Here is a 14,561-nt window from a genome sequence, read left to right on the forward strand (position 1 = left end):
CGTGTGTGTGTGTGTGTGTGTGTGTGCTTGTACTCACTGTGTATGTGTTTGTGTGCTCATTGCAAACTTCTGTGTGTGTCTTTGCAGGATGCGTGAATGCGCGTGTGATATGACTGGCGGGCATGCGTATAAGCCCTGCGGAGTTCCTTACTCAGAGCCACAACAAAGCAGAGAGGATTTACATCAGACAGATTACAGCACTGCAACCATGACAGCATCTAATGGAAAAAACAAGACACCTTTTAATGAAGACGCTAATTTAAGAAATATCACACTGTGCTCTGAAATATAAATCATTAATGTAAATATAAATCAGACAGAGATGCAACAGTGGAAGGAAGACATGGCCTGACACAGGGATGTCCCACCTTATTTAGTTGTATTCAATACAAGAACGTTTTTTTCTCCTTTTAAATGATTACTTTTCTTTAAAACAAAAAAAAAACAAGTTCATAATCATAATGAATTTAAAGTCCAATGTGAAGGATGTAAGGGGATATATTGGCAGAAATGGAATATAATATAGTAAGTTTTCTTTAGCATATAATCACATGAAAATAAAAATATTTATCTTTTTGTTTCCTTAGCTTTTTATATTTACAGAGGGAGCATGTCCTTTTTTAAGGAGATAGCCATGTTTCTATTGTAGCAAAACAAACCAAACACTGTCTCTTAGGAAGGGCCATTTGCATTTTTGCATCTGCCACCGTGGTAAGCAGCCTGTCCTTGACGAGAGCATAGGAAAGACACCAGTTTTTCAAACTTGAAACTGCTAAATTCAGTGGTTCAAATCACTGGATGCAAAGAGACCTTTGCGGATACTTCAGCTTCCGGTAAAAATCTCCTAAACGTCTGAATCGAAAAAGATTAACACAGACTAGCAGGTGCCAAGCTAAGGGCCTGTCTACAACATACCAAACAGCGCTGGAGAAATGCTGATTTGTAACTGGAAACTGCTTCTTTCAGTGTTTTTACCGGTTTTTATCAGTTGGCCCATTTATGTTGGAGAGGTAAAGACCTTTGTGGATAATTTGGTTTCCTGTAAAAACCTCCTGAACAATGAAAATTGAAGGAATTCTAACCAGGAGAAGTTTCAGTCAGTCGCAATCTGTAATCTTCACCCCTAGATGCCAATAAATCCCTCAAACCTCACACACTTGACTTTTAACTATGTCTCTAGAAGCATATACGCAAGGGTAAGAGTAATTTAGTAACCTTGAAAAAATAATAAATTACTTATAGATTGTTTCTATGCAATGCATATGTCCATATCTGTGCTTGCAGATCTTTAGGTTATATTTCTATAATTTTCTGAGAGAAATATATGCATACTTGCATTTTACACTTTTCAGCAGATAGTTCACCACAACATAAAGACCAAAGGTGGGGTTTTTTTTTTAACTCTTCTTACCCTGTTCTAGTGAATTTGGGTGTATAGTATATGAACAATGGCTTTTTCTAAATGTGTCCTGTATTTCTTAACCAAGTTGCGACTTTCACTCCATTGCATGCGTGGCAGTCATACAGAATATGCCGCAATGAAACGACTGACATATCACTTTTTCCCCTGACATAGTCAGAAGTTTTCTATCTATGTGGTCTGAGTCAGAGTTGTGTTCTGTCATGTTAAATGCAGTTGACAGAGGAGCCAGGCAACACCCTAAACCTCTGGCCTGAGACTTTGTTTTCCCTGGGCACCAAAGCACTGTACTCCCTCAGGCTTTAGTCTGCTGTGAGCTGCGGGCTGTGGCTGCTTCACTGTACTCTCTCATGTCATACATTTAACATAAGCGAGGGTAACACTCCTTTGTCATCATAATCTTAGAGGGTGTAGCCAAATATGATATACCTCAGCTGTCATACTTTTTTATCACTGCACACACCGTACTGACAATAGCTTCTTGAAATTTTCAAAGGATATTACAAGGTGTGTGCAAGACAAGAATAGAAATGTCATCATATCTCTTTGTTGCTTATTAACATTCAAATGTTCCAGTGGGTCATTGAAAATTACATCTGGAAATCACCACTGAAACTTTGGATTTTTCACTCTATTCACTTCTACACATCTTCCTGTGTGTATATCTGTAGGTGGGTTGTAGTGTTGGGATGTGGCGTAATGTGGTTGAGCATTTTCCCTTTTGGCCGTTGAATGACTGTCTCCATCGTGTTTTGTAGTCTGGAAGGAACATCAGGGACCGTGATGGAAATAGCTCCTGAACTTTATCGTGTTATCCCTGACAATGTCACACATGCCTGTATTTTTTTTTTTTTTTTTGTTTACCGCTGTATTTGAATTCTTGTAAACTTAACTAAACATTTATTTACAAAATCAACATTTCAGAAACTCTTTTCAGAGATGCAGATGAACTTTTTCCCATGTTTGAACAAGCTTTTAGATTTATCATGAAATAAATAATAAGAGAAAACTATAACAACCTTAGCTGATAAGTGGATGTGGTGTTGGCGGTTTGCTCACATATTTAAAAAACCAAATAAAAACTAAAGTGTGGATTCTTGCAGGGTCTTTAAGAACGAGAAATGAAGAGCGCAAATGATTTTCCCTCCCCATAGAGGATGTCAGTGGCCTATGACGTATGATATGAGACATCAGACATCACCAATGGTTCAATTTCCCCTCACTCTAAACACATAAAAATGTACACATAACAGACATGGGATGTTATGTTCATAGAGGCAGTGAAAAGACCCATAATCTCTAATTACATGTGACTCCTCAATCTTGTTTAAAATGCAAAACCATGGATTCATTTTCGAGAATGGGATTTTCCATACATTTTAGGGTTCTTCATGTGGTTTACCATGTGGAGCAGCAGCAATCATGAGACACCAAAGTACTGCGCAGTACATGATAATGTATGTAATATAGCATTAATGCACAGCCCATTAGGGTAAATACACTGCTAAATGCTTTCTCAGTGCTGTTATCTTGTTTCATTTCTGTGACCTACAGCAGGTGTTTACATTTAAAAAATGAATGATTTATTATACAAAGATGCGCTACATAGCTTAATGCACTGACATGACAAATATATATATCTGGTAATGGTGCTGTACGCAATGCTCTGATTCAACAAGCTAAGGATCAACTCTTTATGCGTTGATGCTAAATATAGCCTTACTTTGAAAAATACACTAATAGGCAATTTCTTGCTTGGCGTGCATTCAAAGGAAGTCGGGATCATATACTGAGTTAATATGACATTATTGAATATGGTACAGTATGTAGTTAAGTTAGGTTCAAATGGCATCACAAGTTCATCACTGTCTCAGTTCCTATTGGCTTTCAAGTCAAAACATCTGCCACGGAGGTTTACTCGGGGGGGGAGCCCTCATATGAGAAGAAAATGAGAGTTAAAGCATTTGAGATTTAATTGAATGATGTGGTCGCACTTTATCCAGCGTCAGTGATTAAAACTTGAAGCGTGAATATTAATCAAGTGTTCATTTTTTAAAATTGTGAGTTTGTTCCAAAGCTTATGAGATGTGGCTAATCAAGAAGTCATCCTATTTTTGCCCTTTCTTTCTCTTTTGCTAATGTCTTTGACGTTTCCCCTAAATTGCAGATATGGGGCTAAAGTTTCAATTGGACCGCCCGCCACTTTAAAGATGGTGCCTTAGGCTACAGTTTGAATCACAGTATGAGAAGAGAGGACAGGATCGCCTCTGCTGCCACTCAGAATCCTCTTATGAGTTCAGAAAGTACCATATTATATATGTTTTATCATTTTTATCATACTTCTATACAGTAAAGTTGTAGTATACAGGAATTTTGTTGTGCATAATGAAATTAATTGTTCCAGTAATCTTCTAGGGATAATATTCCACATAATGTGACATAATGACTAATTTATTTTCTGTAAGTGAGCTGTTGATATAACTAACTCTAATATTCAGCGATTTAGGGCTGCACAATATAATGTTTCAGTATCGACACTGAGATGCACAATAGTCACACTGAAGGACATGCGATGTCAAGTAAGGCATATTACCTCAAACAACTTATTCACTGCTTGATACACATGGAAAATTCGCATGGTTCTCATTTTCCATGACTAATATCGGGTAGGTCTTGTGCCTTAAGACAGGTTACGTTTATATGTGACATAGTGTGGCTGCTTTAAGAAAAATATGTGTAGAAAAATATCGTAACATCGCTGGCAAGTGCTGCAAACAAAGTGAAGCACGGGCTTTTCCAAAATGGATATTTTACTATGTGTCCTTAAAAAAGAGGGTTTTTTTTTTAAATTTTGCCCCATGAAAATTGGAATACTGAGTATATTGTCTGTATTTATTTTACATTCAATTTAAAATTTGGCACAATTTTCTGTTATATTCTGTATGACTGATAGTAGTCACAGGACTCATGTATTTCCTGTACAACTGTCCTTTAGGGAAAAATGTCAGAGTGGACTTACAGAAGGAACAGTGTGGGATGAAGAGTTAGCCATGGCACCAGTCATAATCCACCCTTCAAAAGAGCCAGATGGAGAGGGTAAGGTTTCAGTCAAAATATTGTTTTTGGATTGAGGTGTGTACTTGCTCTCTCACTCTCGCGCTCTCTCAATCTCTCTATGTCCTTGTCTCTCTCAATCTTTTTCTCTTGTACTCTCCAGCTCTCTTTCAAACCCTCCTCCTGCTGTGTTTTATCAGATCCTGTCACAGGGGGCCTCTTATAAAACCAACAGAGCTCATCAGGACAGAGCTCTAGAGGACCGGTTCGGTCAACCCTCGTTAATCTACTACGGCCCTGGTTGGGTTAAGGCCTCGCCTGGTATTTACTGAGCATATCAGATTTTGAGTGTCAATTTTAAGTCAGCGCTTGAGATTCTTTTCATTGAGATTCACAATGAAAACTATGGTTAAAGGGTCCCGAGCAGTGGTCCTAAATCAGCAGTCTTACCCTGAGACACTTGATAAACATACAGCCCCTGGGTTTGTGTCTGGACTGGTGGGGCTGTGGGGCAGAAAGGTATGTGCTTAGTGGTGATTGTGCACCGTGGCCTCCCCTCATTCTCCGAGGCCGAACACACACAGAGCAACCTTGTGTGGAGCGGAGGGCTGGGCAGACACGCTGAAGTCAGCTCACGCCATGCAGTGCACTGTAGGCAAAAGAAGAAATTATCCTTCTACATTACATATACACACAAATTTTTACCAAAAAAGCATAACTTCTACAAATATTACATATTATTGTCATTTTAAACATAAATAGATAAATAACTTAGAAGACTGACATACACATGCATGATTCTCATAACCCTCAGCTCCGAGCCAGACTGTAAGGGCTGCCCTGGACTACTGTAGAGTTGTTATAGAGGCGCTCATAAATCCACCCAGAGTTACATAAACCTGTCAGTGGGTTCATTACAATAATTACTTTAATTTTCTGTTGATGATTTAATGATAAAGCAACAGAAAAAACGAGAGAAAATAAAACAGAGTGAAAGGAGTTTTCAGAGGAGACGCCATGCCACGTTTCCTGTTGAGCTCTTGTCACCTCTCAGCTGACAGAACACTTTGTGTTTCTCCGCTGGCATAGCCTACAGTGTTGTGAGCCACAGCACGGACGCACGGCCCCACCCCCTCAGGGACACACACTAATATGCGCAAGAACACACATATGTACACTAATGATTTCATATGCACATGCATGACCACACACATAAAGGTAACACAAAATCCTTACATCCAAACTAAACAGAGTGTGTGTGGACTGGCTGGTCCTCGTTTGATTAGGACAGGATGTACTCTTAAAGTTTACGGACTGTACTGCAGCCTCTTTGGTTCTTGTGGTCGACAGTGTGCCACAGGCTGCCATGCTGCTCGCTGTTTTTCCCCTTCTTGACCCTGCCGCACTCATAAAAAGACAGCCACGCTTTAGTCCTCTGTCCCTTTACATAGTCTGTCCACAAGCCCCATTAAAAGAGAGACAGAGCTAAAAATGCCCCTCACCAGGCCCCTACTGGCAAGGCAGTGTATTCAGAGGAAGTCCTTAGTCAAAATACACAAGCCAATAAAAACGAACGCAGCACAATGTGGATCTGTGTGTTTACATACAAATGACTGCATTTTATTCAGGCTTCTTTGTATCAAAAGTAAAAAGTTGGTCTTGTGGGTACAGCATAGATCAGTAATAACGCCCATTCCCACTTCTTACTTTTTCCCCACACCCTAATTTTTTAATACCATTTTCTTTTCAAGAGAAAGTGATTGAAATCTTCCTTCATAAAATGGGACAACCCTTAAAGACCTGGATGATACTACTACTGTCCTCACAATTTATGGGATTATGGCAATTATAGCATTATCAAAGTAACATTTGTCATTTATCTGATGGAGATTGAACAATCACAATTCGTTCACAATTTAAGTTTTACACTGTCAATCAATCAAGAAGTCATCAAATTAAAAAGAAAAGAACACTGCTTTATTATCAGGCCCATAACCATGGATGTATAGCTACTTAGACGCAGGCATTTGTTTTTTTGTTAGTATATAGTAATATAGTAAAAAGAATTTGCCGTCCACATCTACCTCTTTTAAAAAAAAAATACAGCATTACTTATATAATAAGTAATGATAATATAACACAATATAATATAATATATAATATAACTCAATATAACTTCCTCCACCTCCAGCCTTGTTTGCTGTTTACCGAAACTTTGGACTCTAAATGAGCCCCAACAACAGTTGGCACACCCTAGGCCTAAATGTGAAAAACAGAGGGGTAAGGGCTAAGTGGAAGGGGCAAGGGGTATATTGGGATTGGGCGTAAAGCTTTGATCATGTCACGAGGGACATCTAGGGATGTCATAATTAAATGAACTCCCACTAACATCCATCAAAAGCTCCCCACCCCCACCCAAAAAGACCCCTGAATTCCTGTCCATGAAGTCATCACAAGTACCAGACTGGCCAGACACTGATTCCTCAATGTATAGGAGTGCAGGTAGCCATGGCGTCAGAAAATTCCAAAAATAAACAGATTAGTTGATTACCTGTGCCCAGAAACATGTAAACAATACAACTGGATCAATACAAAATATATTTCACTGTCAGAAGAGTGTGAACACCTATCATCAAGGGAACACCACTGTTTTATCTCCTCTCGCGTTGGATTTCCTCTTTCGGATGTATTCTGGGAAAATACCAATCTATATTCTACTCATCTTTCCTTCAAATCATCAATCTCCACATTCGTAAATTGGTTGATTTAAGAGGGATATATAAAACACTAATTTGGGTGTATGATTCAGTGTCATTATCTACATTACATTTTGGCTTCAGGTATAAGACCCTGACTGGAAAATACTTGATAAAAATACAATTACCCCTGTGCCACCCCCACGTAACGAATGTGAAAGCAGTCACAGAGGATATTACGATTTAAGCTTGTTGATACTTACATTCTCCTGAACGTATCATTTAGAAGGAGAAATGGTTTACAGTCAGGATGCCAGCAGCTTAGGAAAACTTTTCTCTTGGATGGAGATGTATGATTTTTATCAGGTATTAATGAAAAACTGACATTTCCTGAGGATTGTGGTTCTTTGAAAAAACAAGACTGTAGGCGGATTTTAGTCATACCTAGTTAAATGAGCTTATAATTACCAAATTATAGGAGTATACCATTGCACCTGGTATTTTGACATTTGACAAGATGCTATCAATGCTGCTTAATCTCTTCCTTTTGGGTAATTTATTTATGATTCACATAGATTAAGCTGATGCTTGTTATAAAAGGGATAACGGTATTTGTACAGCGAGTTCATTTCATATGGCTTTCCTCTTAGGTCATCAAATTAAAGAAATAACAGCCTTTTTAAGGAGCTCTTAATCTGCGATTGTCCATTATACAAATCTTGGAGATCTGGCCCATTTAATATGGATTATTCAGTCAGATGTTTACAGAAAGGTTAAGAAAACACATTGAAAGATGTGTAATGTATGGATACAAGTTCCACCTATAGCAGCTGAAATCCAAAAGAAGAATTTTGTCTGCAATTTTGAGTTGTGGATGTGTGAAGGGGGTAAATAAAAAAGGTGTGTGGGGGGGGTTGGGGGCTTTTTGCACCACTGTAAAGATGGCAGCATTCTTGGGGGGGCAATAATCCAGGGCTATATGCCAGTGCTGACAAAGGCCTGGTGTGTGTGTGTGTGTGTGTGTGTGTGTGTGTGTGTGTGTGTGTGTGTGTGTGTGTGTGTGTGTGTGTGTGTGTGTGTGTGGGTGTGGGAGGGGGGGGGGGGTGTCACTGATCCCTCACAAGGCTAAATTTACCCATGAGTGATGGGGGCAGGTGGATTTCAGCTGGTACAGTGGGGTAGGGGGTTGTGGGGGGGGTGGTTGGAAAGCACCAGACCCGGTTTCAGTTCAGACAGAGATCGGGGGCAAACACACAACCCAAATCGGGGGTTTCTATTCAAAGCCAGCTGGTCTGGCTTTATCACATGCAGGACATTTATTTTAAGCAATTTGTTTGTGTTTTTTGTTTTCTTTTGGTCAACTATCTCTTTTGTTTGCCTTTCTTTTTTGAAGGTTTTTTTTATTTGATTGAGCTGGGCCTTTGCTGGTGCTGCAGGGTGTAACTTCCTGGGGAAGCAGAGACACGGCACGGGTGAGTTTTCACAGTACACCTATTCCTTTCCCTTTCCCTCCCCCCCTCTCCTCTGGATCTCATTCTGTCGGTGGAAAACCTGTCTGTTAGGATTTCAAACCATACTCCACACAGTGGGTCATGACATGTTTAACAGATTAAACCATAATTTTAATATTTGAGCTGCTCAATTTGAACAGTTCTGAAATTTATTTTGAAGTGCTGTTGCCTAATTGTTTTATTATAACCCTGCTGGATTTCGTGAATGATGTCTTTGTCATGTAGCTCAATACAGAAAAGACTAAACCCGTATGAACAAGGCCAAAAGATAGACATAATTGGTGTTTACTTTGAGTTTTTCCTGCTCGCGACAAAGCAGAAAGACACCAGAGAAGCTCTAACACTGTTGAAGGAGGAGTCAGGTCCCAGCTGTTGCCAATCACCTCTGCGGAGCACTTGGGGAATAGCTCATTGAGTCTCCTGGAACGGTGTGTGTTTAACTTCTAAAAGTCTACGTTTTTATTTCTCCAAGGCAAGACAAATGGTTTCAGTCGCTAAAGTGGAACTTTATATTGTGTTGTTTCTCTGCTTCTAATTCTTCACAGTCAGTTTAGGTTACTGGTACTTTTAAGGGTAATTGCTTAGAACATCTCATTGCACAATCTGGAATTATCAGCGAGAGAAAAGAGCACGGCCTTAACATGCTGTTTGCTTTAGAAATGACTCATTCCCTCAAGGTAACCTCAACCTAAGTGGCAAACACGCACTTCAGTAGCAATATGTGTCACATAGTTCGCTGTTTAAGTAAGACATATTGGACAAACTTTTGAAACAAAGGAGAAAACTTTTGTCATATTAAGTGAATAGAGAGGGTTTTATTCTTAACCAAATGGGTTATGGAGGCATTAGGAAAGCACTCTACTGTATAGGGCACTTGTCCCAAAACAACCGAATGGAATTTCATACTAAAGCAAAGGCTTTGTTTGATTTTAATGAGTGGTGAATGACTCTGTTGGACATTTTCCTTCAACATTTGATTTAACTGTAGCTTTTGGATAAAACAAGAAAAGTAATATTATTCCTGAGTTTGATATCCTTGTATTTGGAGTTAATTTTATTTCTGATTTTTGCTTTTATACACCCCATATCTTTATTGTACAATCTGCTACCACAACTGCAATTAGTTCTACTGTAATAATGAAAATGAAAACAGTGTAATCCACCCTTTCTGAACAAACACAACTGTAACCAGCTAGAATAGAGGAAATTAACAGGTTCAAACAGAGTTGGATGTAGGTAGAGAAGTATATAAGAACTCATGTCCCTTATTTCATACCTGGGGAGAGATACTGTCCTCTTGTTATTACCCCAAAGAGGCAGGACCTGAGAAACTTTGACCCAGTTTACAGGAACCGCTCAGTCCTCACTTATTAGCTTTTCTGCCCCTGAATTCCATGGCTTTGATGGTCAGTGGAGTTGAGGAAACGTACTGTTTTCGTTCTCTGTGGGGTGGCGAGCGCTCTTACGCAGTTGCCTCTCTGACTTTGAAACTCTCCTCATCCTGTCACTTCACCTTCACACTCTGCTATCAGTTTCATTGTTGCTGCTCCAGCATGAGTAAGTAAGGAAAGGTGCGTGTTGATCCTCACTGGTAATGTCTAAAATGTGAATGTAAACGAAACAGTTAAGGGAATAGCCGTACATTCAATGTCTTCATGTAAAATGTGAAACCTGGAGAAATGTATCAAAGACAAAGAGATTTTTGGTTTCAGCTTGTTCACTTTTTCGTAGAATATAATTCAATGCAGATATGCTTTTTGAGGTTTCTGCTGGTGTTTTTGTCTAAATGAATACAGAGGTTAAGATACAGCACAGGGGTAATTTGCTGTTTGTTTATTCTGCAACAGCCACTGACAGAAAGCACAGCAGTAGCTGGAGTAGTAGTTAGTTTCCATGGTTATTTGGTGGGCACCACTGATCCAGATGCTCTTGAGTTACCTAAGTATGTTACTGTAGAAAGCGCATTTCATTTTTAAAACAAATTATCACTGAACCAAGACCTATTGCACATATGGAAGCAGTTTCATTTGCGAAGGCATGAAAGTTAGTTTCACTGTAATGGCTTACAGTAATGGCAGTATTTTTGCTCTTATTTTTCCTTTTCATCCTCTTCTATTGTCTTTATTATTTAACTCTGGAAGATTTCCAACACCAGTCCAGCCTCCTGTATGAAAACTCTCTCTTTCCATCTACCCCCCTGAGCACTGTCGAGGCCAGAAAACAGTATGACGCTCTGCCGCCACTATACAACGCCTGTGCGCCGGGGCCGCCTAAATCTACAAAACACGAGTGCTGGCGCGAGGCAGCTCCTTTGATCTGCAGCTAATCTCAGTTGCCTGCCTCCCCTCTGATCATGTCTGAATAAGAATGAGTCGGGGTGATCCTGGAGGCACAAAGAGCTTTAGACGCTGCCGCTTGTCTGCTGAGCTCCACTGTGTAACGTGGGCCCGTGCCGATGGTCGCTAGGCCTCGCTATCACACATCAGAGCTGGGAAACCCTCATTTAGACACACATTAGATTCCGCTCCACTTGCTTTCCTCACAGTGAGATGCTATCAGCTGCTTGTTGAGAGTGTGGGAGAAGTTGCATAGCCATGCTGAGTGATCTTTAATTGTCAAGGGAATTGGTTGAGGTCAACAGCTGCAGGAGGGACTTCTGCTGTGTAATGGTTACTATGGGAATTGGAAACAGTGATGACTGTAGACGTTTGTGCTACAGCTGAATGTATTACAGCTTATGAGTTGGGCCCCTGTCAGCGTAACACATTATCAGTCAGATAGTGATTAAAAGATCACCCACACTGATCTTAATTGTAAATCCTGGTCTGAAAACATAGAGACCGCCCTACTGGCCTCAACTTACAGAATGTTTATTTTTGTTTAATTTTGTAACAGTTTCAGTCTGATGTAGTTTAAAATCCTGTCTTTCCAATATCTTCGCAGAGAATGGAGCTTCCTGTAGTAACAGCTAAAAATCTTACGATATGATTAATTTGGTTGATGGTTCTTTTCAACAGCTCCAAAATGAAATAATTGAGTTTGGTTTATTTGCTCATACATGTGTGTAAAAATTACTTTAATATTTTAAAAAGTTAGTACATTGTGCAGGAGAGATGAGAAGCCCAAAACTGCAAATGAAAATTCCTCCTCATAAATGACAACAATCATTAATAAAAAGGAAAAGTTAATACTAAAGATTGCATAATTGATCATACTTTTAAGGTTTAGCAGTGATACTGAATTGATAGCATTGTGGAATAACAGAAAGGTTTACATAGACAAGTTAAGATGTGTTACAAAGGAATCAGGGAAGTTTTAAAAGTTCTTTTTAGATTTTTTGAATAATAAAATTTGAGATGATGATTGTAGTGATGAACGTAGGTTGTTTCAAAGAGATGGTCCTATGTATTTCAATGAATATTGATTAAGGGAAGTCTGATAATGTGAAGAGAACGTACCAAAACATCTACTTTATTTATTTATTTTTTTAAAGCAGTTGAAAATGACTGATAAGTAAATTGACAGATGATAAACTATATCCTGCAAACTAAATGACTGATTACAATGCAAATACCTTTTTTTTAAAAAATAAAAAAAACCAAAACAACATATTAGCATTTTCTGGTCTGGTATGAGTTTGTTAGTGCTCTCCTAAATGCATGTCAGAAAAAAAAAATTCATTTGACTGCTTTTTAAACGGCAACCACTTTGAAAGATTTGGTTTATTCACAAAACATACGTGGTTCAGGTTAGGGAAAGATGGTGGTTTCAATTTAAAAACTGCTGCTTAAATTTCGGGAACTGTCGTTGTCATGGTTAAAGGAAACCAATGATGACAGTTATAGGAAATGGGAAACAAACAGAAGTCTCCAATGTCAAAGTCACCTGCTACATAGGTCCTTGTTAGGTAGATGAAACAGAGGGTCGTTTTCGGGGGTTTAAACAAACAACCAATCCTGTCATTTTTCTGCTGATGTAGCTGTGATCCAAACTTTATCTGATACTTTGGTGACCTTATTTTTGCACTGTGACATATCAGTTCATATCATTTAAACTCTCACATGTTGATCATGGAGTTTTGGATCTATCCCATATCTGCATATTGAACACTTATAATGTTTCAGCTTTTGCAACACTTCAGGAAACACCGGTGGGCACCCCCTTGGACAGAGACAAAAAAATCTAACATTGGCATATCCTCTTTATGGGCACAATTAGAGAAAGGGCAGCGAGAACAATGAAATAACTGTGCCTGCGTTGAAGCAGTTCATAGAGAATTACTTTCCAACCGTTGAAAAGGAGGAAAAATCATTAGCAGAAAGTGAGTTTCTTTTTTTCCACTCACATGAAGCAATCTAGTGCAGACAAAGAGAACTTTGAGCCCCTGATATACAGACAGAAAGTCCGCCAATTACACTTGCTGAAACACAGAGAAGACACAGGGAGAGGAGGAAGGGAGAGGGGAGTACCAGTTTCAGGGATTAGAATAAAAAAAAGTAAGTAAATTGAAATAAAAATAATTACAATATTTGTTTGAAGGGTAACAGTCACTGATATTTAATTTCTGTTACAATAAAACAACCGATTGTTTACATGATTCCTTCCAATGAAAATGCTACTATGCTATTCACCAAATCTAAAAAAATAAATAAATAATAATAAAAAAAAACTTTTTATAGGGGATAACCCATGTGGTAAACCAATTAGGTCTCTGCTAAGAAAGATGCAGAGCTCCCCTGCAGGCAGCACATTTAATTACACAGCACTGCCTGAATGCACCTCGACAAGCAAAATATGCTTTTTGCATGTAGCAGGTGGCACACTGATGGCACCTGTCACGTTTACATTTTATGACATAAATGATATTAAAACATTCTGATTGTAAAATCAGTAAGTAGTTTTGACATCTTCATTAAGTTAATTAATCTGCATGTATCAGGCCTCAATGATCAAATAATATATGTAGTCAACAGCTGTTCTCTCTTGTAAATACCAAAATGTTATTTGAGTGTTGTCTCATAGAAATAATTTATCATCATTTATTAAATTCAAGAGGCGGCATTGTGTGGTTGTTAAAGTGAAGATTCATATATCCAGCGCATAGATGGCTGTTACTTTTTTCAACAGGCACCACTGTAAGTGTGAGCGCGTGTATCTAGATGTGCACATATACGTGGTAGTATATAACATAGTGAAGAAGCAACAGGTCTGATCAGCAGCTCGGCCAGCGGCACTGTGTCTCAGCCAGTCGGCACAGTCACAGGACCATGGGGCTTTTCCTATGATGTAACTGGAGCATCAGGCAGAACAAAGGGAGAGCTTGTTGTTCAGCTTGTGCCTCATCCATAATGCATAAAAGGTGTACAGACAGAATACTGTTGGTTAAACACGACACATGCAAATCACCAGCGCTGTGTCTCGTTTTGACACTGCTCGGTAAGGGGTCGTTATGTGGCCGCTACAGTTTCAGAGGCCGTCTGAGTTTGTTATTGTGCATTTGAGTCTGTTCTGTTTGATTTGATCCTACAGGGTGCTGTTCTGAAAGTGAACTGTAAGAACAAGGAAATATATGAAATGGTACAGTGAATTTACTGCTGGCCAGACACGGTTAATGGCCAAACCACACAGCAAAAGCGTGTTATTGAAAATAAGGCTCTGTATGGTTTCACTGAGAAATGAGTCATGCCATTATAGAACACATGAGCTAATGATAAGCAGACAGAACTTTTTTCTTTGCTTTTTTTCTTACTTAGAAAAGTAGAAGAATTACCGCTCACCAAAGCATAATGGATACAATTACTTAGGTGGCTTAATGAGATAAGTGGCATCATTTAATGTCCAAGTCAGAAATCTGTTAATTGTAGAGTGATGTCTTTACTT

At 39.0% G+C, this 14,561-nt stretch overlaps 1 protein-coding gene across 1 annotated transcript in view; it reads left to right on the forward strand.

Annotated features, from left to right (window-relative positions):
• The first annotated feature begins 8,548 nt into the window (after window positions 1-8,548).
• mef2cb (myocyte enhancer factor 2cb) overlaps window positions 8,549-14,561 on the forward strand; it is a 75,452-nt gene continuing 69,439 nt past the window's right edge. The window contains exon 1 of the mRNA XM_042488927.1: window positions 8,549-8,642. The gene's annotated coding sequence lies outside the window, so the exon portion shown is untranslated. The remainder of the gene's footprint in view (window positions 8,643-14,561) is intronic.

Source organism: Plectropomus leopardus, chromosome 6 (genome assembly GCF_008729295.1).
Source record: "Plectropomus leopardus isolate mb chromosome 6, YSFRI_Pleo_2.0, whole genome shotgun sequence".
Classification (NCBI taxonomy): Eukaryota; Metazoa; Chordata; class Actinopteri; order Perciformes; family Serranidae; genus Plectropomus; species Plectropomus leopardus.